Source organism: Macaca thibetana, chromosome 11, assembly GCF_024542745.1.
Source record: "Macaca thibetana thibetana isolate TM-01 chromosome 11, ASM2454274v1, whole genome shotgun sequence".
NCBI lineage: Eukaryota > Metazoa > Chordata > Mammalia > Primates > Cercopithecidae > Macaca > Macaca thibetana.
Window position 1 is genome coordinate 85,843,284 of NC_065588.1, and position 24,027 is coordinate 85,867,310.

At 40.8% G+C, this 24,027-nt stretch overlaps 1 long non-coding RNA gene across 2 annotated transcripts in view; it reads left to right on the forward strand.

Moving 5' to 3' along the window:
* LOC126930957 (uncharacterized) overlaps positions 1-20,562 on the forward strand; it is a 59,674-nt gene extending 39,112 nt beyond the window's left edge. For both annotated transcript variants that reach the window (XR_007717729.1, XR_007717727.1), the window contains 2 exons: positions 2,538-2,659; positions 18,889-20,562. This is a non-coding gene — a long non-coding RNA (uncharacterized LOC126930957). The remainder of the gene's footprint in view (positions 1-2,537; positions 2,660-18,888) is intronic.
* The last annotated feature ends 3,465 nt before the right edge of the window (positions 20,563-24,027 follow it).

Genomic DNA, 24,027 nt, shown 5'->3' on the forward strand with positions numbered 1-24,027 from the left:
GGCAAAGTATTTTACATAATAATTTAGAAATGGTGAAGAGAGTGAGGTAAGTCTTGAGACAAATCTTGACAAATAAACAGTTGTTCGATGAGCAAGCAGTTTGCAAGTTAAGCGACGTATTGTACTGAGAAATTGGCTGTTTGAGCAGCTAAAGTTCAGATAAATTGATTTTAGGAGTTCCTAAAGCAAACAATAAACATATTCACTGGTATATAGCCTTGCCTCCCTGGGCAAGAGTTACTGGAACAAACAGTGAAGTCATGTTGATATAAGCGGTCTTAGTTCTTATTCCTGAGTTAAGGTATGTGGGTGCAGACTGTCTCTGCATGATGTAGCTGTGTTTATGTCACTATTTCCCCAGCAGCACTTGTAGCAATTGCAAATTTTCATTTGATTAATGTCCATTTCTGCCAGTGGACTGTGTGCTCTGTGAGGGAAAGACTAACATCTGTTTTACTCATCATTTTATTCTTTATACTGGGCACAGCACCTGGTACTAATATTTGTTGAATGAATGAGATAATGAACAATAGCCTGGATGGGAGGATGGGAGAAGGAATCAGAGAGTACTCTGCCTTCAGTCCTGTGTTAGAGCAGTTCCTGTAATGCCAAGGTGAGCACTGGGAGAACATGTTTAGAAGAGAGAGGTGAGAAGTTCCACTTTGGGGGAACTGAGTTTCATTTTCTTTTTTTTTTTTTCTTTTTTTTTTTTTAATTATACTTTAAGTTCTAGGGTACATGTGCATCACGTGCAGGTTTGTTACATATGTATACTTGTGCCATGTTGGTGTGCTGCACCCATCAACTCGTCAGCACCCATCAACTCGTCATTTACATCAGGTATAACTCCCAATGCAATCCCTCCCCCCTGCCCCCTCCCCTGAGTTTCATTTTCAACAGGAAACATACATCTGGAGTTCAGGAAAGAGAAAATTGAGGGGAACTGATGCAAAATTTATAAATTTTATTTATTTAGAATGGCTTTTAAAAAGCAAGGCAATGTGGAGCTGTCAGATAGCTATCATGTTCTATTAGTCTGCTAGGGCTGCCATAAAATACCACAGACTAGGTGGCTTAAACCATAAAAATTTATTTTCTCACAGTTCTGGGGACTGGAAGTCCAAAATCAAAGTGCTGGAAAATTCAGTTTCTGGTGAGGGCTCTCTTGTTGGTTTGCGGACAGCTGCCTTCTCACTATGTTCTTATTGTCCTTTCCTCAACATGCACATGGAGAGAGAAAAGAACTGTCTGGTCTCATTTCCTCTTCTTATAAGGACACCAGTCCTATTGGATTAGGGTCCCACCCTTAAGATCTCATTTAACCTTAGCTCCATAAAGGCCCTATCTCCAAATACAGTCACATTGGGAGTTAGGGCTTCAACATACGCATTTGAAAAGGACATAATTCAGTTCATAAGACATTGCTATGAATATAACTTTATCATAGAAAAATCCTCCCAAAAAGCCCATGCAGATTGATAGATCCTCTTAGTTTGGCTAGGGCAAGGCTTATTAAATGTACTATGTTGTAAAGATGATAATAAATACATACATAGCACTTTCTGTGGGCTAATCACTCTCCTAAGTGCTTTGCCTCTATTAACTCATTAAATCTCATAATGACTCTATGAGTCATTATAATAATATCCATTTAGAGATAAGGGACAGGAAGACTGAACAAACTGCTTGCAATCACATGAAATAGGACTGGCTACATTAACATAACTTCAGTATTTTGGGAAATTCTTGTCCAAGAAGATAAAGTTGCAAAATATTTGTTTTAAGAACATTCTGAAAATTCATTTATTTGAACAACAGACTGTTCAACTGGCCAACCCAGATTGCTTATCAAAGAGCTGTTAACTCAAGAGTACCTTCAAAACCTATGCCTTGCTGGGTTTACCAATCCTAAATCATAAACTTGGCCTGGTCAAAGTCAAGTCCCCACATGGAAAATCCCACCCTAAACCAGACTCCCTAAACCTTATGAATATCTACCTTTGAAGTCCTTCTTCTGAGATACAACTTACAGTCTGTCAAGGCAGTGCTGTCCCTTAATGCAATAAGCAATAAACTTGGCTTTGATTGACCAACAGGTTATTTTTGTGGTCTTTTCAGGGAGTCATCAGTTAACAGAAACAAAAGATTAATGCCTTATGCCCAGTGCTTGGCTATGTGTTCACTAATTTTGTGCAAAAAAGAAGTGAGGCCTGGATTTACTCTCCAGTAGACAAGCACCCCCACTTGGGTGAAGAAAGTTAAGTTTTAGGAAATTAAAGGCAGAATTCTTTGTATCTGTATCTGTTATAGACTCAGCATAGCACTGAGCTGAACTGCATATGAGCCTAGGGTAAAGACAGAAGCAGGGTATTTAGTTGAGTATAGCCAAAAACATTATCAAAACTGCCCTGGTGAGATTGAAGATTAGAGTGGGGAAGCTCCCTGGGACTGTGAGGTACAGAGAAAAAGCACTGGATTTGTTTGCAAGGGACACCTGCACCAAAAAATAAATAAAATTTAATTTTTTCTTTTTTGAGATGGAGTTTCACTCTGTCACCGAGACTGGAGTGCAATGGCCCGATCTCAGCTCACCGCAACCTCTGCCTCCTGGGTTCAAGCGATTCTCCTGCCTCAGCCTCCCGAGTAGCTGGGATTACAGGTATGCGCCACCATGCCTGGCTAATTTTTGTTTTTTTAGTAGAGACAGGGTTTTTCCATGTTGGTCAGGCTGGTCTTGAACTCCCGACCTCAGGTGATCCGCCTGCCTCGGCCTCCCAAAGTGTTGGGATTACAGGCATGAGCCACCACGCCTGGGCTAAAATTTTTTTTAAAGTACTGGTTTTGGATTCAGAAATGTGTTTATGTTCACCATTTACCCGTGATTTTACTGTGGGCAATTAACTTCCCCAAACCTCAATAGCTCACCTGTGAAATAGAAATAATGTCAGTACCTACATCATAGAGTTAATATGAGGGCCAAATGGGACAGTGTATGCCAAAAGCTTGTCATGGTGTAATTGGTGGTATTAACTGTTATTATTACAATTCACTGCAGGATTGTAGGGCTTGGGAAGAGGAAAGATATGGTCAGTGGTATACTTGAAGGGGATTGAATAATTCAAAAATAAGAGAGAAATGTATTCGAAGCTGGGAATTCAGGATATGGCTCTTCTGTAGTAGTTTGGCATTTTTCCACAAAGACTAGTTATCAAGGCCACAGGGGCTGTTTCCCTAGCTAAATTCTCTCGCTTTGGATGTCAAAGTGCTATTTACCTGTCATGAAGGCTGCCCAGGCAGAGTTTAGAACTGTAGCATAAGGTTGACCTTAAAAGGTCAAGAATTTAGAAATCAACAAAGATGAAATCTGTCAATGAAACAACTAAGTGTTTTTGTGGGGATGTGTGGGAGGTGGGAACTGCTTTTTTTAAAGATGCTATCAGTGGTGATGCAAAAGAATATGAGCTAATGAGCCCAAGGCTGTTCCTTCTTAAACCTGCTTATTCACCAACCAAGCAAGTCCTGCCCAGAAGTAGGGAGAGAGAGAGGTGATGTTAAGTGAGCCCAGTGCTTACTGTGTGCCATGCCAGTTTTATGTTTGGCCTCCAAAGACAAAGTGAAGGGAAAGAGAAAGGAGGGAAGCTACTCTTCTCATTATTTGTAGAACTACAAACCCAATATTTATCATGTGCTTACCATGTGCCTCTGTGCCTTGCACACCTTACCTTGTTTAATCCTTCTCACAAACCGTTCCAGGTATTTTTATCCTCATCGTTGAACTCCTCATTGATTTCCTCGTGTTTTCTTATTAAGTACTCACAACTTTTTGAAAGAACCCTGGTGTCAAGAAGAATTCAATAATTTGTAAGCAGACAGGAGAAATGTGACATGGTGTTTGACTGAGTATGGCAGCAAAGAAGAGTATAGAGAATCAACCATAGAAGTTTAAAGAGCAACAGGATGGAAAGATGGCAGGTCGAACAAGGAAAAGGGCTCACCACCTCAATTTTAATGATGTGGGTCTCAATAGTAATCACACATCCATGGGAGGGCCTCTAAATATAAAGACAAAAGTCTTGACAGTGATCTTGTGATTATGAGACTGGAAAAGTTGGATCATTTTCTGTTTCTAATGTTACATTTGGAAAATTGAGCAGTTTTCTAGATCCTCAGAGAATCCTTAGAATAAGGTCAAAAGTTGTAAAATGAAATACCGTATGTATACTATTAGTCACCTTCAATTTTATTTTATGTGATTTGATTTTTAAGTTAACACAGTCTCAAGATGCCATCCATATGAGTTTTAATAATTTTCATTTAGTCTTATCTCTTTATAAGAGATGCAAGAGTGATTCATTTTTATACTAGTTAATATCAACCCTTTCTCAGAAGTAGTCAAAATATAAATAAAAGTTCTTCAAAAGTAACCCAGGAGCAACGGCTGAGCAGTGCCAGAGTTGTGAGGTAAACATCAATCATTTCACAAATGTTCTGACTTGTTGAATAGTGTTCATTTCCAGGTTTCAAACTTAAAGTATCTATTAAGCAATCTTAAAAGAAAGAACACTGCCTTAGGAAAAAAGAGATTTGCCAAACTCTTCATACTTCCTTCAACAACTGCTTAGCAAACATTCTTGAGCGTCTTCTATGGGCAATGGTCTGCGTAAGTCTCCATAGGGATGCAGAGATGAGTGAACATGAACTTGGACAAAAACTGTTATACAACACAACTTGGAAAATGGTGCTGCAAGGTGCACGAAGCATAAAGAAATTAGCGGAGGGAGAGTTTGTTTGATGAAAGGTCTTAGGGAGTAGGTAGGATCTGAATTTGGTCTTGGATGGGTAAGTAAGGTAGGGCAGCGGGGTGGGGGGCAAAAAGTGGGAGATTAGAGTAAGTAGAACGGTCAATAGCCTATTTTGACTGAAGTGGGGATTAAGGTTGTTGGAGCCTGACGATAGATGTGATGCTGTAAACTCACCATATGTTTTCAAAACAGAGCCATTTAAACCTGCCTAGAGGAGTTATTTCCTTTGCTGTTACGGAATAATGTGAAAAGATCCACCCCGAATGATGCACTCTGCACCTTTCTCCCTCTGTCTCCTCCCTGGCAGGCAGGCCTGTAGAGGCTACCTCATCAAGGGTCTTTCTCACTTCCTGGTTTGGCCAATGGGTGACTTTCTTGTAGGCGATCCTAGAGCAGGAGGCGGGTGACGTGAGGGAATTTATTTTCTAGGCTCCCTTCCTGGAGAGTTATCTTGGGCAGCTGCAGTTCACATAGGAATTTCACAACTTCTCTGAGCCTTTGGGTTCTGATGACTGTTCCTTCTCCTTTTCTGGTTGGGCCGATGGGTGGTAAAAGCCTGGCTTAGACCCCGCCCTATTTCTGTTCCCTACACTCTTGCACTTCTGTCGTCCTTTTATTAAACCTTCCTATAACTGTCCTAAGGGGAGTGTGCTCTCTCTTTTCCCTGCTGAGACCTCGATCAGACCTGAGAGAGAGAAACATTGGCATCTGCTCACTTCAATCACCAAGGGCAATGTTTATGCTAGGGGACTCCACATTCCAGGCTAAAATTTATAGGAAGAATGTTTGTACACCTGACCCGGATTAGCTAATCAGATATTGTTTTTGGGAGTCTGCATTAAGAAATTCTCCACATGGACTGGAGAGTAGGTGAACTCAGGAATTTCGATGTGCTGTTTGTCCACTGAGTAAACCGAGAAACAGAGGAAGTTGGTCCATAGAGAAATTCACTTACTGAAGTTGTCTGAATTCTGAATGGCTTTTCAGTCTTTGGTTCCATTCCCTCCTGAGGTCCAGGTAAATTCTTTTACTCAAGTGCCATGAGATAACTTTGTTTTCTTACAATAAACACTACGCACACACACACACGCACACACACACAATTTTTTATTGGCTTAAGCACGTTTCAGTTATTTTCTGTTACTTGCAGCAAATGAGTCTTGACTAATAGAATATCCAACACATATAATCCCAGTTACTACTTATGGAGTACTTACTGTGTGCCAGACTTTACATGACTTATCTTCTTTAATCCTCTCAACTGCACTGAAAAGTAGTTTTTTTTTTATGACTCAGATATTTCTTGACTTGAGAATTTCTTCCAATAAATCTAAGTGTCCCTCAATTTTTTCTGGGTGTCCCCAAAGGGATGTCTCATAGTTTCTCATAAACCAGTGTCAGCCTCAATCACCACACAATCTGTTCTGTTCTTTTTCTTCGTTGATGACTTCACTCACAGATGTCATTGCACACCATGAAAATGATAATATCTACATTCAAGGTACCACCTGGAGATGGTCCAAAATGTTATGGTCCTCAGTGTGGTCAAACATCTCTCACTTTAGTGAAGAGAGAAGGAGCATGACTCCTCCCCCATGCCATGTCAACTCAGTTCTTCAGAAGCTTGTAATGTGGCTAGGGGCTTGCAAAGCCTTTTGATGAGGTCTATGAGCAGAGCTTCCCAACTATGCATCATGGCCTGCTAGTGTACTACAAAGGTTCAAGGGTGCCAGGATATTGATCGCCCTAGTCCTTGGGGCAGCCTGGGAGGGGCTGGGTGACTAGAGCCCTAGCACTGTCATTTGGCTTGAGCAGTTTTATTTTATCAACCCCAGTGTAGACTATAGATACTATCTTTTAAAAAATTTTTTTAATTTTTAAGTTCCGGATACATGTGCGGAACGTGCAGGTTTGTTACATAGGTAAACGTGTGCCATGGTGGTTTGCTGCACCTATCAACCAATCACCTAGGTATTACGTCCTGCATGCATTAGCTATTTATCCTGATGTTCTCCCTCCCCCTGCCCTGCTGACAGGCTCTAGTGTGTGTGGTTTCCCTCTCTGTGTCCATGTATTCTCCTTGTTCAGGTGCCACTTATAAGTGAGAACATGTGATGTTCGGTTTTCTGTTCCTGTGTTAGTTTGCTGGGGATGATGGCTTTCAGTTTTATCCATGTCCCTGCAAAGGACATGATCTTGTTCCTTTTTATGGCTGCATGATACTATCATTTTCTATAAATACCATGTGATGAAAAAGAGCCCAGGGGGCCGGGCGCGGTGGCTCACGCCTGTAATCCCAGCACTTTGGGAGGCCGAGGCGGGCGGATCACAAGGTCAGGAGATCAAGACCACGGTGAAACCCCGTCTCTACTAAAAATACAAAAAATTAGCCAGGCGCGGTTGTGGGCGCCTGTAGTCCCAGCTACTCGGGAGGCTGAGGCAGGAGAATGGCGTGAACCCGGGAGGCGGAGCTTGCAGTGAGCCGAGATCGCGCCACTGCACTCCAGCCTGGGCTGGGCGACAGAGCGAGACTCCGTCTCAAAAAAAAAAAAAAAAAAAAAAAAAAAAAAAAAAGCCCGGGGATCTAACAATCCACACAAGCCTCCAACCTTGGGCCAACCATGGAGGATACAAATCCAATCTGGACCAGATCAACAAGAGACATCATGCTATTATTTACATGCTTGCCTTTCTCTACTTTCTGGCCTTCTTTGTCATTTACTTGTATGTAAATGAATGAAGACAGATTATGATGTGTGCGTATGTGTCTGTGTGTGCACGTATTATTAGGGAATAAGAATGATGTTGTCTAGGTATTGTCTCACCAGCCAGCCAAAAATATCTTATTAAATATGTATTGTCCTACTCATTCCTATCAGGATTCAGTCTGAGTTAAGTCAACTACGTGAGGTCACATACCAAACGACAGAGGTGTGATTCCAACACAGGTTCATCTGGTTTTAGAGCCATGTGCCTGATTCTTCACTGTTGCCACATCCCTTCTTTCCAATGTTTCATTGATTAGGTAGGGTAAGACCATCAAATCTGCATTTAAGGTATGTCTGGGCAGTCACAAAGTGCACCTGTCAGAACTTCCTTCAAGAGGGAGCTGCTACAAGGAATGCCGCCGGGTGACAACCTCCCACTGCAGCAACTTTGGGGTCTGGTGCAATGTTTGAGGCAAGGACATGCTCATGTTGGGTAGCTCTAGCCAAAGACTGAGCATGGCAGGAGTACCAGGGTCTGGTCACCCTGGGACTCCTCTGTAGGAAATCTGTGAGCTAGAGCTCTCCATTTGGCTTACCATGGTCTCAGAACTGCACAGCAGTCTGAGGACTTTTCTACCCAATCCTCCATCCTTCCGCCTCTCACAGGTGTCAGACTTGCACTGTGTCTAAAGGCTCACCCAGCCTACTCCTTCTCTTACCTCTATCATTCATAGGCATTACCTCTAACAGGGCTCTTGCATTCCTAACTCATTGTTTTGGTGTCTGTTTCCTGACATAAGCCCTCTGAGAGAAAGTGCTATGCCACCTCATTGTTTACCCTTCACAGCACCTAGGACAATATTTTCCACGTAAGTCTCTTGATTTTATTCCTATGAACATGCAGTTTTACATGTAGCAAATGGGCCATTGCTGTCTTCCTCTACCAGTTCTGTGGAAGCACTGGGCCCAAAGGCCAAGAATGATACAGGCCAAGGATGGCTTTAGAGCACCAGGCTCACCCACAGATTTTGTTTAAATGAAGATAATTGCATTTCACTCTCACAGATTCTGACTCAGAGGCAGGGGGAGGGCCAGGACACTCCATTTCCAGTGAGCACACCCAGTAGATTCTGAGCCGGGTGGTCTTTAGGTCATACTGGAGAATATACAGAACATACAGCTTTTGAGGATATGTACACAGGTACAAAGTTCTCCCATTTCTCCCACCGCGATCACATTCAGTGGCCTCGGTATTCCTATGAATTTGGGAGAATCTTGGCACATTTCAGAATCAGGATTTTTCTATTTCCTGGCTATGGTCCAGTCTGCATTTTGAAATGAATAGAGCCCTAGGGTAGAGTGTGAAGTCTGCCTTGAAGCTGGAAGAGACATAAGTTGGCAGCAATGCCAGCTGACATCTGGATGTGGTGTGGACTGGGATTATGAAAGTTAAGCATTTAGCCTCATTTTACAATATGGACCACTGACATGTGAGTCATTATGGAATGTAGTCATTCAGTTTAGTCCAACCCTGTCCCTTTGTTATTCTTGCAGAATGTCTTCTGTTCATCTTTTATCTATATTTCTTTTTCTTTCTTTCTTTTTTTTTTTTTTTTTTTTGAGACAGGATCTTGTTCTGTCACCCAGGCCAGAGCGCAGTGTTACGATCTTGGCTCACTGCAGCCTCCGCCTCCCAGGTCCCAGTGATTCTCATGCCTCATCCTCCCAAGTAGCTGGGACTATAGGCACATGCCACCACGCCTGGCTCATTGTTTGTATTTTTAGTAGAGATGTGGTTTCACCATTTTGACCAGGATGGTCTTGATCTCATGACCTCGTGATCCACCCGCCTCGGCCTCCCAAAATGCTGGGATTACAGGTGTGAGCCACATACCCGGTACATCTCTTATCCATCTTTCAAGGGTAATCTTAAAGATCACCTCTGGCTCTTCCCAGGTCGCACCTTCTTGCAAGGTCCTGTTGCCTCTTGAACTTCCTTCCATGAGCATTCACTATATTTAAATTGTTTGTATTATGTATCTGTTTTAAATAAATTGAAAATGCATTATGTATATGTTTTAAATAAATTGAAAATGTTTATGAGAACATTTGTAAGAACTAGAGTGTAAAGCTTTTTCTAGCCAAGTGCAAAAAATTTAAACTGTGGGAAGTAGTATAATGCAGTGGGTTTTGGAATCAGTCTGTGGTTCAACTCCTATTTTGTTATTCACTGGTTGTGTAGCATGTTTCTTCATCTGTAAAATGGGATCAATAATATTTACATCATAACATTTATAAAAAGCCTAACCAAGTGCTTGGCACATAGTAAGGCCTCAACAAATATTAATTATCTTCTTCCTCTCTGGCCAAAACTTAATTGAGTCCTATATTTGGAGATCAAACTCATGTTGTCACTTAAAAAATTTCTAAATGCATAGACATAGATTAGATGCTTAGTAAGTACATGTTAGATGAATGAGAAAATTGTTTCATTGCTTCTGGCTTATTCCAAATTCTAATTTTAGTTCCCTTCAGTGTTAGGAAGTGAATTTAAAAGCATGGCAACATGACTCAAAAGATTAAGATTTTCTATCCAGAAATCTTGATTTAAATCTTCAGTGTTTGACTTTTGAGAAGAGTGCAAATGTTGGCATTATCTTTTTTATTAGCAATTTGTAAAGAACTGAGATCTCACACAGCTGTGTGTGGCTCAAAGATGTACCAAGCAAAGAATAAATTTCCTGCCCACGCAAACTCAAGGCAAAAAATCTCAAGCTGTCTTATATTATTCTGACAGCCCAAGCAAAGTTTTATTTTTCTCATAAGGAAACTTGACAAAAATCACAAGAATTATCTACTATGTAAAATGTCTACCTTATCAGATTCTTAAAGCTGATGATATATTTGTTTAAGCAAAGACTAAAGACTTAAGAGTTACAAAATATTGCAGATTTAACTCTAGCAATTCAGCAAATAAGAATTCCTCTTTTAAGCGTCAAGCTGACTAGTGGTATGATCTGGGTGAGATTTGCTCACACCCCTCTCCAAGATGCATTCTGACAGATACAAGTAGCTCATGCTCAACAAATGTGGCATACTTACAATTGAGGCTCAGGTCAAAGTGGACCAAGCGTTCTTGAAACCCTGCTGGAGCTCACCACTTATTTCAAATAAACAGCAGTGGGGAAAGGGAAGTCAACAGTAGTTTTGCTCATAGCTCTATGTATTGGAGCCCATCAGTACAGAACACGGAGAGAGGGCTGCAGAAATCTAGCATTCCCTGTAAAACTAAGTACTAGACAAAGACCAAGGGAATTTCTCTACTGGGCATTAATTTTGTGAGAGGCACTTAAACATTATTATGTATTTGTGTTTTTATTTATACTCTGACTCTTCCCCAAGGAAATATAAAGTTGTTTATAAGAAAACACATGGGCTAAGTGGGGACACTGTGCAGTAGGAAATAAAGGTGAAGTCAGAGGAAGGTGGTATATATTGTACACAAATCCTAGTCTCCTTGCTAGCTGAGGGTTGTAAACCTAGTTTGGAAATTCTGACCAGCCAAGGAGTGATTCCTTTAGATGGTTCACAGTGTTGAAGCGATGAAACAAACATGCCGTTCCGAGACACATAGTAATTCCTAGGACTGAAACCCAAGGGAGATATTTTCCCCCCATGAGTTTGTAGAGGGTAAGAAATTTTAGTGTATTGTAAGTGTGATATACAATAACTCAGATATGCTTGAAAATGCAAGACTGTCTCTGAGCTCATTCTTCAGGACCCTGTATACAAAAAGAAATATAGCAGAATGGGAATCAAATTACTACTTAATTAATGGAATCTCAACCACTTAATATCTCCCCAGTCCAAAGCCACCTGGAAAAAGCCAACTTTGACATGAAGCTAAGGCCTGAAGCAGAAGTGAATTCTTCCATATCTTTTTGGAAATGCACATGTAGGCATGCCTATTAAAGGGGATTGGGTCCCTCAGATTTTCTAAGTCTGCCTGCCTGCCCTATTATGTGGAGCAGGAGAAAGGAACAGGGCATAACTGACCTGGAAAGTAGGGTGATGTTAGCTGTAGAAACCACCCCAAACTTAACAGCAAAAAACAAAATTAGTGTCTTATCATTATTACCTCTCATAGTTCCGAGAGTTGATGGGGCTCAGCTGGTTGGCTCTCAGTAAGAGGTGCTCATGCAGTTGCAGTCAGACAGTGGCTGGGGCTGGCATCATCGTCAAGGTTTCCTCACACATATACCTGGTGCTTGGCGCTGGTCAGCATTTGGGACTGCAACTGAACTATTGGCTGGAATACCTGCAGGCCCCTCCATCTACACTGGACTTTCTTACAGCATGACATCTGGGTTCCAAAAGCAAATGTCCCAAGAGATTGCGAGACAGAGAAGGAGAGATGGAGAGAAGGAGGAGGAGAGGAAGGAGGAGGATCAGGAGGAGGAGGGAGAGAGAGATCAAGTAGAAGCTGTATTGCCTTTAAAAAAATTTTTTTTGAGAGAGGTTTTGTTTCTGAACTTTTTTATTTTTAGATCAACCTTATTTTGGAATAATTTTAGATCTACAGAAAAGTTACAAAGAAAGTAAGGAGTTTCTGTATATCCTTCATCCAATTTCCCCTAATGTTACCATCTTTCCTTACTGTGGTCAAAACTATGAAACCAACAGTGGTTCATAAATACTAAACTACAGACTTCATTAGGATTTCACTAACTTTTCCGTTAATGTCCTTTTTTTTTTTTTTTTTTTTTAATGATCCAGTCAGCACTCACATTGCATTTATTCTCATGTCTCTGTAATTTCCTCTGGTCTATGACAGCTTCTCAGTCTTGAGGAATACTAGTCACTTATTTTATAGAATGTCTCTCAAATTGGATTTGTATGATGTTTTTCTCATGATTAGATGGAGGGAATAGGTTTTTGGAAAGAAGACTACTGTGGTGAAGTGCCCTTCTCAACACATCGCACCTGGGGGTACATGATATCCATGTGGGTGATGTTAACTTTCATCACCTGGTTAAGGGGTAATGTTTGCCACATTTCTCCCCAGTAAAATTCCTAGTTTTCCCTTTCTGTATTCTATTCATTGGAAGCAAGTCACTAACTCTAACCCACTATCAAGGGAGGAGGTGGCTAAATTCCACCACCTGGAGTGGTTAGTATTTGGAATTTTCCTGTCTGGAAGATTTGACTCTCCTCCCTCACACACACACACACACACACACACACACACACACACACACAACATATATATATCACATATATACACACACATTTATATATCACTGTGGACTTGTGTATATTTATTGTATACTTTGGGTTATAATCCAATACTATGTTATTTTATTGCTCCAATTTTTCCAGCTTTGGGAATTGGGGGTTCCTTTAGTTTGGGTCTAGTGTCCCTTTGAGAAGACCCCATTCTTTAAGTTTTTGATCATTTCCTTACATTCTGTGTACATTCCTTGCAAGATGCTCCAGGTTCACTTGTATTTTTCCCACCCTAGCCCTGGAATCGGGATCCCTGGTTTCTTTTAATAGAGAATGGTACTGAATTGTCTTTTAAGACCTGGCCTCATCACATAGTGTCACTTCTGGTTGAGAGAGTCACAAAGGTTCAACCAGGTTCAAGAGGGAAGGGACACAGACTCCATCTCTTAATAGGGGAATGGGAAGATGACCTTTTAAGAATAGACACAGATAGGAGATACTGGTATGGGTATTTTGAAAATACAAGCTGTCACAGGTGGTCTGAGTATCTTAGTGAGAAGGTGGAATTTGAGCAAAGGCTTAGAGGAAGTGAGGAAGCCAGCCATGTGGCTATCTGTAGGAGTGTTTCAGACAGAGATAACAGTTAACGCTAAGATCTTACAGTGAGACCATACCTGATGTTTTTAGGGAACAGCAAAGGGGCCACTGTAGCTAATGAAGAAGGCCTGAGGTGAAGAGTCATAGATGATGAGGATGGAGAGGTAAAGAGGGCAGATTATATGGATTCCAAAGGACACGGTGAAATTTAACTAGTCATTGCAGGGTATGGAGAGAAAGATTTGTGATCTGATTTATATTTTAATTATATTGCATATTCTGAAATGGTCACTGTGATGGTTAATACTGAGTGTTAACTTGATTGGATTGAAGGACACAAAGCATTGCTCTTGGGTGTGTCTGTGTGGGTGCTGCCAAAGGAGATTTAACGTTTGAGTCAGTGGGCTGGGGAAGGCAGATCTTCCCTCAATCTGGGTGGGCACAATCTAATCAGCTGCCAGCGAGGCTAGAATAAAAGCAGGCAGAAAAATGTGAAAAAAGTGACTGGCCTAGCCCCCGCCTACGTCTTTCTCCCGTGCTGGATGCTTCCTGCCGCCAAACATCAGACTGTAAGTTTTTCAGTTTTGGAACTCGACTGGCTTTCCTTGCCCCTCAGCCTGCAGATGGCCTATTGTGGGACCTTGTGATTGTGTGAGTTAATACTTAATAAACTCACATATATATACTCAATCAGTTCTGTCCCTCTAGAGGGACCTAACACAGTCACTGTTGCTACTCTGCTCAGAATTGACTTCAGGGACAAGGGCAGAAGGAGGGAAACCAGTTAGGATGCCACTGCAGCAATCTACACAGAGGTGATGGCAGCCTAGGACAGGGTGATAGCAGGGGAGGTGGTATGAAAGTAGTTGGATTCTGAACATCTTCTGAAGCTAGAGCTAATTTCCTGCTGGATTAGAGATGGGGTACTAAGAGAAAGAGGGAAATCAAGGATGACTTTAAAGTTTGGCCTAGGAAATAAAAAAATGAAGTTGCCATCAATTGAGTTGAAGGAGTATGGATAGGGGAAAGATCAGGAGCTTATTTGTGGAAATGCTGCTTTCCAGACATCTACTAGACATCCAAGTAGAGATGTCAGTCAAGCCACAGGTACACCTATCTAGAATTCAGGAAAGGTGGCTCGAAATAGATGTGATTGCATAAAGATTTAAGGTCATAATGAGATCATCAAGGAAGGAAGTAAAGATAGAGACCAGAATCAAGGACTTATCCTTCAAGATTAAGAAAAAGGAACCTTCAAAAGAGACTGAGAGAAAGTAACCAAGAAAATATGATGAGAATCAAGAGGGTGTGGTGTATGGGGAGCAAGTGAAGAAAGAATCTTAGGGAGGAGTCATCCACTGTCTGATGATGTTCCTTGATTTACTAAGAGGAGGACTGGGAATACGAGCATTGGATTAGATAGTGTGGAGGTCACTGATATTCTTAACAAGAGCAATTTAAGAGGAATCATAGGGGCAAAAGGCTGAGTGTAGTGGTTTTAAAGAGAGAATGTGAGGAGAGGAATTGGTGATAGAAATCTCTGAGGAATTCTGCTGCAAAAAGGAGTAAAACAATCGTGTGGTGACTTGCGGGATGGGGGTGAAATGAGTTCAGGAGGTTTACATGCCCATGGGAATAAGCCAGCAAAAAGGAAAAGGCTGATGATTTAGGAGGGAGGTGGCAGATCGTCCTTGCATAGGTGAGGGGTCCTGGGATCTGGTGCTTAAGGGATGGTTGGTTAGGAGCACATGGAAAGTCCTGTGATGCCAGTTGGAAGGCAGAGTGTGTGGGTGCAGATGCTAGTGAGTCGATGTGGTGGTGGGATTCGCTGAAATTCTCTTCTGATTGACTCAATTTTTCAGTGAAGTAGGAAACAAGGTCAGTAGCTGAGAATGAAAATGTGGGGTGTATTGGAGATTTAAGGAATGAGAAAAGGCTGTCAAATAGGCACCTTATAGGGTGCGAGAGTGAATGCATGAGGGACACACGGTATGAACTCCTGGCAGCATCATGGGGCTACCTGAGGGTCAAAGTGAGGTTAGTCAGCGTGGCTGTGCTTTTCTCTAACCACCTTCAAGGGCTGGTGCTGGGTAGGCAGAGAGGTAGATTTAACCAGGGTAGATGAAACAAGATGTAGGTAATGGATGTAAGCAAGGGAGAGATTATAATGAGTAAGCTGAGTAGGAAGGATACTGAGGACACATTAAGGGAGTGAAAGAATGGTCCAATGAAGTTTGTAGGAACTTTGAATAGAATGTTTTGTGGCCAAAAAGAAGAGTGTCATACATGAGGGCTAATTTTTACCCCGAGTGACCCGGCCTACTAGTAAAATTCAGCTTATTGAATATACCAATCAGATAACTAGTTCCTACTCCCTTGAGCTGAAAAACTTCATAGGAAAAAGGAGATAAGCTTGGAGTGGGAAGAAAGAAATACCCACCTCACCAACAATATTGACAAAATTTAGACAAGGTAATAAATGTTCTTTGTGCAGTAAATGCAAATCACTTCGAGTCTCTTCTATGCCTTAGTTACCTCTTCTAGAGAAGGGCAAAAAAAAAAAAAAAAGGGGGGGGGCGGTTAACTCCTAGGTTGTTATGAGGCTTAATAATGTTGGCAAACTGCTTAGCACAGTTTTGCAATTTAGCAAGCCACATGCTAATTTTTGACAATTCTGGATTGATGTTTTCATTTCAGATATGTGTGATCTTCATGGCTGAACCATGTAGTGTTACCAATGACTCTGAATATTATTTTTCAAATAATTTATTTCCTTTAATTTTGAAAGTATTACATATTCACTGCATAAAATCAAGCTTTTAACTTTATGTCCTGTTCTGTTTAAGCTCTTCTAGTAGTTTATAATTAGAAAACAAAACTTAACCCTAGAAAAATCAGCGATGGAATCTTGAGTGAATCAATTTGTGAGTAAAGGGTACTTTTAATTTAGGTATTATTCATCTATCTTTGAAGTTAAAATTTTCGTAGGCAGAATCTTTTTAATCATAGAATATGCTTAGTTTGTTTTGAGAAAGTAAAAGTGTCACTTTTCAATATTCCTCAAGTGTTTATTGGCATGTCCTATATGCTCAACACCCATTCATTCATTCATTCAGCAAATAATTATTGAGCAATAACTATGTTTGAAGCCATGGAACAGGTCCCGGGGGCTTATGCAATGTGAGCAAGTGGATATAAACTCCACTTTCATGCGGTCTGGTAGTCTAGTGGGGTAGGTGGACAATCAAAGAACCCCACTCTAACAGTACAGGTTTTTAATTGCACAAGACAGAAACCAACTCTGGTTACCTCTGGAGGAAGTAGTTTCGGAATATTGCTGTGTACTCACAGATACTGTGGAAACCACAGAGCAATTGAACCTAGTAAATGGAGCATTACTAAGAGGGTGTGGGCCCCTGAGCCCAGACCTGGTCAGGGCATTCCTGTTGCCCTTGCTGGAATCCTGCCACTGAAATCACTGCCACCATAGGACATTAATGCAGCCACTGTGCTGTCTCCACCACGGCCATATGAACTTTAAGCTGCCCTTGCCCCTTTAAGGCACTTGCTCTATATTCATCAACCAGCAGCAGTGTCCAATTGTCTGGGCTTATGTCTTAAGCCCATAGCCTTACTGCTGTGTTGAGATTAGGGATCTGACTTTTTGGTTTTCTGTGCTGGGATGTAGAAAATGCTGGGCAACTAACTGTATTAGTACGTTCTCACGCTGCTGTGAAGAAATACCTGAGACTTGGTAATTTATAACAGAAAAAGGTTTAATTGACTCACAGTTCTGCACTGCTGGGGAGGCCTCAGGTAATTTATAATTATGGCTGAAGGGGAAGCAAACATACCCTCTTCACATGGTGGCAGGAGACAGAAGTGCTGAGGCAAAGGGAGAAAAGCCCCTTACAAAACCATCAGATCTCGTGAGAATCCACTCACTATCACAAGAACAGCAACGAGGATAACCACCCCCATGATTCAATTACTTCCCACCAGGTCTCTCCCACGACACGTGGGGATTATGGGAACTACAATTCAAGAAGAGATTTGGGTCAGGACACAGGCAAACCGTATCAGCAACCAGACAAGCAAACAAATACAATTAGCATCCACAACACACACATAATTATAATGATTGTCAATTGCTTTGAAGGGGCACTGTGATGGGGCACTGGCGTTGGGAAAGAAGTTCAGCTGACTCACAACAAAAGTTCACAATACTCTGGGTGCTTCAGTCTTCTCTAGGGCTTGAGTGGCTGGTGACTCTGTCTCTGGGATGAGGCAGCTTCCTTCAGGGCATTGTTTCCCACACCTCAGTCATTCCCAGGCCTCCTTTCATGTGGCCATATCTGTGTGCCATCTGTAGGCACATTTACAACTACTCTTTCTTAAATACATCTACTTTATGTATCAGCCTATAAATGAAAAGCCAGTATCATTTGCCATAAATAGCAGGTAAAAGTAAGAATAATTTCAATGAAAGGAACTAAAGCTAGGAAGACTTAGCCAGATGCTTTGCCAAAGGTTCTGAGGCTGGAGCGCACTTTCAGCAAGTGTTAGGTATTGAAAACATAATGGTGGCATGCAGCGATGTTATCCTTGACTTTACTTTCTAGTTTTCTAAACTAAAAAAGGATGGAAAAGGGACACATTTTTAAACTTTGTATTTTAGTGCTTTAAAAAATGCGCTCTGGGCACAATTTAAAATGAACTTTCATACCATCAGTAGTATCGTGTTCCATGCTGTAGGAGACAACTATTAGAAAGAATGTGGTAAATATTAGAAAGAGTGTAGGCTTAAAAATGGGCAAGGCTTTTGTTTGAATTTCAGCTCCCTTACTTATTAGCTCTGTGATTTTCAGCACATTATGCAACTTTGCTGAGCCTCAATCTACTCATCTGTAAAAAGGATGCAATAATACTAATTTTCCTGATGTGTTAAATAGATCCGTGTTGCCCAACTCCATTTTGCATACAAATCACTTGGTGGTCTTCTTAAAATGTAGATTCCGATTCCGTAGATCTGGAGTGAGGCCCGAGATTCTGCCTTTTTAGTAACATCCTGGGTGATGCTGATGCTGCCATTTTGTGGATCACACGTTAACTCGCAAGTTTATGATTCTCTGCTGTCGATATGGTAGCCACCAGCTACATGTGGCAATTGAGCCCTTTAAATGTGGCTATGGACCTAAGAATTTTTTTTTTTTACTTTTACTTAATTTCAATTTATTTAAAAAAACTGACACTTGGTCAGTTATTAAAAAGCAATTTTTAGTATACTTGGAACAACTTGTGAATCTATCCTTTCAGCTGTTAATTTTATGAAAATTAAATAACCAAACATGTCTTTCCAATGAAAATTTAATGTCTGAATAGAGATGCTGTAAGTGTAAAATAAACACCTTGAGTTTGAAGACTGTTAAAAAAAGAATGCAAAAGTATCTTGTTAAATTTCCTATTGATTGCATGTTGAAATTGCAATGTTTTGGATATGATGGGTTAAAATATATTATTAATTTCATCTGTGTCTTTTTACTTTTTTAATGCAGTTACTACAAAATCAAAAATTACTCATGTGGCTCACATTAGATTCCAACTGGACAGTTCAGGCACGGAACAGTAAGTGCAGAGCCTGGCTCTCCTCTCAGGGCCTTCCTCCTGTCTAAATTTGTGGGTGTCCTCTGGCTGGAAAGAGGAAGTGAGGTGGTGGAAAGAGACAAGGTTTCTTCCTTCCCTGCAGGAGGCTGTGGCAAAAAGCCAACATTCACAGCAAGTTCTTCGGTTTACAGACTATTTCTTCTGTGGTGGGTTATTTCCACTGCATTCCAAAGCAGGCTCTGCTTTTTGGAGAGGTAAAAAAGAAACATGTCAGCAGTCCGAAGTGAACTGCTCAAAGCTGGCTCTCATAAGAAGATGCTCACTTTTCAAGAGTTAAGGGTCACAGCAAAAGGCCCTCTCAGCCCCACCTCCTTGGTGACATTAAGGGGAGATAATTAAAACAGAATGGGCTCCTGCAAATGTGTTGCATTATCTCCTGGTTGACTCAGCAATTCCACAGCAGGCTGAAAGTTTAATGAAGAGCAGTAAGAAAGACATCTGCAAATTTGACAATAACCAAGAAGTTTGCAAAAAGAAGTATGCAGAAATGAAAGTTCATTTTCTCATGTCATAAATTATGGTATCCTTGCTTCACCACTCTTTTTTTTTTTTTTTTTTTACTAACTCACTTAAATATTTACATGTAGAATCAGACCTGGCAGCAAATTCAAAGAAATCTGTTAAGGACAGCAAAAGTTGCTTCTGTATCAGAGGCTTTGAGACTCCAGGTCTCAATTAACCTTTCTAAATAGGAACTGACAGCCTCGAATGGAAAATCAGAGTGGGTGAGGGGAGGGAAGACTAAAATGTTTTTGAAGAATGTTTGACTACAAAGTAAACAGTCTGAATAGAAAATAGTAAATCAGATGCTGCCTCCACATTCCATAAAACTGTATATACAGTAAAATGTACTGTACAGTTAAAAGACACGGATAAAAGAAATCATAAAACAATTTGAGTTTTGTGATGATCCAAACTTCATGGAATTAGTTGTGTTGGCATAAGACAGTTTTTTTTTTTTTCTGTTAGATCCTGACATGAAGTTTGTACAGATGGCATTGAAGGCGTAACTTTAGAGATATTTATCTTTAAGCTTTCTTTTCCTTTCTGTCATCAAATCGACCCATGAGTACAGATTTACTAGGCATATTATTTATTTCAGGTATATTATTTCATTTTGCTAACCAAAATGTTATCACTATTATTTTGCACAAAATAGCACACTACTTTATTCATTTTCAGGATTTATTTTGCTTTAGATGAAAGCAAAAGGAAAGTTAACTTAGCAAATTTACAGCATAATCAAGATTGTAAGGGGAAAGGTTTAAATGCTAGAAAACAACATGTCAAAAGCACCCATTTATAAGAGAATGTTTCATTGTCAGTTTCCAAAACGCTTAGTATCAAACACAGCTACTCTCTGCATTTAAATGACATTTACATATCTAAAAGCAATACAATCCCTTATCTCCAAGAATCTGGTTAATCAGATAAGGCTTTCTCATTATCTTGTGTTAGAGAGATTTTTACTATATTTTAAACAGCTGTAATTCAATAAATCTGAAAGAGTAGGGAATTCAGCTCTACTGCTTACCTTATGAGTTTGTAGACGATGAAGAAATACCATTCTCCGCCGGGCGTGGTGGCTCAAGCCTGTAATCCCAGCACTTTGGGAGGCCGAGACGGGCGGATCACGAGGTCAGGAGATCGAGACCATCCTGGCTAACACAATGAAACCCCGTCTCTACTAAAAATACAAAAAAATTAGCCGGGCGAGGTGGCGGGCGCCTGTAGTCCCAGCTACTCGGGAGGCTGAGGCAGGAGAATGGCGTAAACCCAGGAGGCGGAGCTTGCAGTGAGCCGAGATAGCGCCACTGCACTCCAGCCTGGGCGACAGAGCGAGACTCCGTCTCAAAAAAAAAAAAAAAAAAAAAAGAAATATCATTCTCTCTCCTGCTTCATCGTACCAGCTGTTTTCGGTCTGAACTGTCACCATTTCTCCCATATGGCAAAACCTCATCCATCTCTGTTCTTGCCCATGGACTTTGTTAGATATTCTTTATCCCTGGGTCCCCATGCTTGTTGAAGTTAACCCTCCATCATACCCTGTTTGGCATCATTATTGCACTTAGTGTGGTATTATAATTGTTCCTGTATCAGTCTCAGATATCGGGGATTCTTTTTCATCTTGGCTTCCCTTCTGCCTAGCATAGTCCCTGCATAGGGGAGACGTGCAATGGTTTCTGAAACAGAATCCAAAGCATCACTTTGAGTTATTAGTGTAACAAGGCTGCTTGTTACTACAACACTGCCTTGCCATTGTCACTCAGCTTGGGTCTTCCGCACTTGCCCCTTGGGTCTATTGTCATTTGATGCGCTTCCTATTTAGCCTACATCATCTCCCTCTCTGATGAAATGGCTTCTCCATTTATGTCCTTCTCTCCACTTATGGGGGTCTCACAGAAGAATGGCTTGGGCCACTGCTTATTATGTTTCATTTTATAGCCCTTTTGGAAAGGAGGCGGACTTTCCACACAGTTGCTGAGGACGTTAATCACACAGCATTTTCACTCTCACTTCTTTCTTTCTCGGGGACAGCCTCATTGTGAACCAAGATCCTTTGCTCTCTTCCTCTCAGCCAGCCTGGTCAGAGATTGATGGCCCATGCCTCATACCTTCATATATGCAAACTTTTTTAAACAAGTGTTTCTTGGCCGGGCGCGGTGGCTCACGCCTGTGATCCCAGCACTTTGGGAGGCCGAGGCGGGCGGATCACAAGGTCAGGAGATCGAGACCACGGTGAAACCCCGTCTCTACTAAAAATACAAAAAGTTAGCCGGGCGCAGTTGTGGGCGCCTGTAGTCCCAGCTACTCGGGAGGCTGAGGCAGGAGGATGGCGTGAACCCGGGAGGCGGAGCTTGCAGTGAGCCGAGGTCGCGCCACTGCACTCCAGCCTGGGCGACAGAGCGAGACTCCGTCTCAAAAAAAAAAAAAAAAAAGTGTTTCTTGTCCCACCTTGCAATTTAAATTGCAGTGGGCCATTCCTAAATCCATCAGCTGAATGGTATGTATCTGAAAGCCCAGCTGTCTACAGTTCCAATGGTTTGGCTAGACATAAATGATGGTATTCACACACAGAACGCAAGCTTCCAAATATATACAACAAAATTTTAAGTCTGTGTGATATGCTTAATGGTAATTTTCTTTGTCATTATATACTTGCCAACTTAATAGTGAGCATAGATTATTATTATAATCGGAAATAAAAACTAGATATTTATATTTGGGAATGTTTCATAACAAATATAACACAAAATCTTCCATATAAAGTGGTTTACAATTGAATGCTGAAAGCAGTGTTACAAAAGAGAATGTGTAAAAAGCTAAGATGTTTTTAAAGTAAAGCTATTAGCTATAATTCCTTTTGGGTCTATTTTAAAATGAATTCAATTAGTCTCATGGTAAGTCTCAAAAGAGCTTTATCTTATTTTATTTTTGAGACAGAGTCTCACTCTTTTGCCCAGGCTGGAGTACAGTGGCGTGGTCTCGACTCACTGCAACCTTTGCCTCTCGGGATTCAAGCGCTTCTCCTGCCTCAGCCTCCCGAGTAGCTGGGATTACAGGCACATACCACCATACCCAACTAATTTTTGTATTTTTAGTAGAGGCGGGGTTTCTCCATGTTGATCAGGCTGATTTTGAACTCCTGACCTCAGGTGATCTGCCTGCTTCGGCCTCCCAAAGTGTTGGGATTACAGGTCTGAGCCACTGCACCTGGCCTCAAAAGAGCTTTACATTTTTATACATACTAATAATGACTTAATTAGTATAGATCCAATTGTGAATTACCCATGTTATCTGCTTTTCAACTTATTTGGACTGTTTCCCTTTCCAGAAACCAGAGAGGGGAAGAAAAAAAGCACAAAAACAAAATAATTTGTTCATTTGTTATTTGCATTAAGTAATTTTGGAGAAGACTGAAATTATCTATAAAGGTGAATCTATTATTTGTGGGTTTTCCAGTTCCACAGGCAATTGAGAGCCACTGCGAAGTCCTTTCCTGATAGACCAAACCAAATTTACGACTTCCAGAAATCTCCAGATCCAAGGGTCCAGGGTTGTGTGGCTTTCAATAGACAAGATCTGCCCAGGTTCTTCAGTTTTGAGAAAAGGAAAACCAGTAACACAAAATTCAATACTTTTCACATGGTCTCTTTAAATAAATTTGCTACAAACACTGTGGCAAAACTAAAGCTTATTAAGCTAAAAAGTTTCTTGAAATTGTCAGAAAGTGCTAAAAATCTACTTCTGGAAAGCCATGAGTTACATATGTATTTTGTGGAGGGGAGAGTTGTTGGAAGGTTTGTTTACTCTAAAGAGAATTTATACTAATTTTCATTATTTAAAAATAAAGGTAAAAAATAAAAGTTCTAAATACCTAATATAAAGACAACATTCTACATCTAGATTCAGCCCTAACTTTATTTTTAACTAGGATCTTGGGCAAGTCATAATTTCTCAGAAATCTTAACTCACTCATCTATAACAGGAAAGGCATGATAAGTCTTAACTCATTCATCTATACCAGGAAAAGTATGACTCTCTGGTCCAAAGTGCTGGTTCCTTATGGCTCTAAAATTTTACAAGAGGTTACAGTTTCCACATAAATGCCTATGGGGTCAGGCAGGTAAAATATGAGTGAAGATGACCAGAGTGACGAGAATTTCTCTTTAAAGTAAATCCTTATAAATGTTTCCTTATTTCACACTTGATAGCAAAAAAAAATTTCACTTTCCTCTTAGTTCTACCATTACAGAAACAATAATAAATGGCCACCAATACTGATAAATGACAGTGGCACAGAGACCAGAGGGAGTGCTGGGGACAGTGGCAAACTGGAGGGTAGGAAAAGCACTAGGTTATTGTTATCATATGGGAATGAAGGCCTAATGCTGCCAGATGCCAAAAAATGTGGACGTTTTTGGTGAAATCCAATTTTCAATGTAGGCAAACAATGAAAAACATAAAAGAAAACAAACAAACAAAAAAACAACCTTGTGAGTCATTATCATTTCTGGTCAAGCCAAGCA